Source organism: Lolium perenne, chromosome 1 (assembly GCF_019359855.2).
Source record: "Lolium perenne isolate Kyuss_39 chromosome 1, Kyuss_2.0, whole genome shotgun sequence".
Lineage (NCBI taxonomy): Eukaryota > Viridiplantae > Streptophyta > Magnoliopsida > Poales > Poaceae > Lolium > Lolium perenne.
In genome coordinates, this window is record NC_067244.2 from 123,295,474 (window position 1) to 123,297,965 (window position 2,492).

At 45.1% G+C, this 2,492-nt stretch overlaps 1 non-coding gene across 1 annotated transcript; it reads left to right on the plus strand.

The window, feature by feature from the left end:
- The first annotated feature begins 532 nt into the window (after positions 1 to 532).
- TRNAN-GUU (transfer RNA asparagine (anticodon GUU)) lies at positions 533 to 604 on the plus strand. The gene has a single exon. It is a non-coding gene; the product is annotated as a tRNA-Asn (tRNA).
- The last annotated feature ends 1,888 nt before the right edge of the window (positions 605 to 2,492 follow it).

Below are 2,492 nucleotides of genomic sequence, written 5' to 3' on the forward strand. Positions count from 1 at the left end.
TTGATATCTCCAAGAGGGTTTTATACCTCGTGGAGCCTCACTCGGGAGGAGCCTCCACGATCGATTATTTCTGAGTAGCTACCGTGGGCCCAGCAATTGTAGGTCCATGGCACCCTAGTTGCCAGGGATCCCACAGAACCACACCAATCCATCCCGAATTTGGTGGTTAAACTCTACAGCGGTGACGATACTGTAGGGGAGGTCCTGCGGAAAAATAGCTTGATGCCAGAATGATAAAAATCTTAACACCTCTTATTTTACTTTTTCACTATTTTGAAATACGAAAAAGATCCAAATATAAAATGCAAAGGTCGTCCTATTCAAAACCTCTATCATCACATCCCCTCTCTCCCACTTCATGCCTTGGAACACGTTGTTTTTATAGAGAGAAGGACGCTTTCCCATCTTCTTAACCCGAAATGAAGGGGTACTCCCGGGAAGAGAAATTCTAGGAGTAACGAAAGAAGCGTCGGACTCATATTGTTCATGGGTTAACGGGAGTTGAACTCTAAGAGGTCGAATCCCCCCTTGTTCCTTAGTAGCTCGGTGGTAGAGCGGTCGGCTGTTAACCGAGTGGTCGTAGGTTCGAATCCTACTTGGGGAGATTTGATTCATTCTTTAATGTAAGAATAAAAAATTGAATTAAAGGGCTTGCTTTGACCCTTAGGAGTAGGTAACCGGTTCGCTATCCTTATTTCTATTTCTATTGCACTCTATCTCCTTCTCAACCACTTTCATTGTGATTACGATTCATTTGATAACCTTATTAGTTCATGAACTTGGGGGACTACGTGATTCGTCAGAAAAAGGAATGAATTTGAGATCGAAATCAATAGCGGCCAGGACATTTTGGCTATTGTAGTGCTTCCTTTCACTGTATGTTGATGACTGTGATTTTGGTACCCTAGGAGTAACATAACTACCATCAATAGAGACAACACAATACTGCCATGACAAGAACATGTAGTCAAGTTTCTGACCATGGTAGTCCTTTGATGAAAATAAACAAGGATATTAGTGTTCACCCTGAAATAAGGCCACTATGTGGCGCTTTGTTTTATCTTGTGAGGTGTGCGGCCAGTGCGTGGTTAGATCATCTCCCCTCTAGCTTTCCAATAGCATACAAGACTTGCTTGAAATAGCGAAAAAAATCTCTATGGATCTCATGATTATGTCATGGATCACTCTAAACCTCTATTTATGACCCACAACATGAAGAAACGTAGAAACATGCTCTTCCACAAAGGTGCTGACCATTTTAAAAAGTTCAAAGAAAGGTTGTTCTTCTCACCTAAAGCATTTGGACAGACTCTACATTGTTGGAGTGGTAGATGTAGTTCAGATTTACAATCCTCTACGAAACTTAGTGTAACATAAAACCATATGTGATCAGAGAAAAGGTAGCACCTCCGACATAACAAACGAGGGAGATGAGCCAGGGTCGAAGAAGAAGTAGAAAAGCTCATGCCTTCGCTAGACATTACACTGCACATCTGGTCGCAAAGACGATGAATGCGAGCTCCTTTTCCAGACAACCGCGATCTGGTACTGAAGTAGAATAAATCAGCCGATGGGGGTAGATTTACGTCCCACCCTCCCGCATCGAAGGGGGGCGGGGGCTTTGCGTTGGGGAGGTGGCCAAATGGAGGAGGTGACACCAAGCTTTCGTGCGAAAGATAACTGGGATTTCGCGGTCTCCCATCGAGCTCTTGCGCACAAGAAGCCTGGCTCTAGAAAAAATGCCAATTCGACCGTTCCAAGCGGGGCTAGCCGTGAAGTGTTTTAAGGGGCGTGCGAGCTACAAATCATACTTACTACAATCATCCAATCATACACTTTTTGCATCTAGTAGCCTGTTTGGTGGGGATGCGAGGTACCAAACACACCCGCATGGGCTTTCATCGGGGTCTTGATTTCAACCATAGCTTGCACAGTTTGATGCGCGACCGAAGGCCACATCTTGCATCCATCAATGTCTTGGCCGCTGCTTTGTGCGATCTTGGCTCCCCGTGGGGAGCGGGCATATTCGTGCTATACTGGTAGTGGTACTTTGCAGTTAAGTAAGCGGACGAACTAACTAGTTAATGCGGAGTGTCGACATTTCGCCCCCATCGTCCCATCAGCCTGCCTAGCTCACGCTTTTCTCCACCCTCTCTGTCTTTCCTATCCGTTTCGCACACGATTTGTTAACAATTTGATTCTCCGCACGTCCAAATCTGTCCCCAACTCCCCCGATAGACTAGACTAGGCTTTTTAAAATCCGCTTTGCCAGTAAGTAATCCCAACAGCACACTCTACCTAAATCTAATAATCTCCCGAGAATCTTTACCAGGTATTCGCACCAACCAGTTCTCTCTGCTCGTGGCAGATGATTATAGTTTCTGTAGTAAGTTGGTAGTGCTGCTCTCATCAGTGCTGTAACCAGGAAGAAATTAGTGGACGGCACATGGAAATAGGTAAGCAGGAAGAAATTAGTGCAGGGCACATGGCAG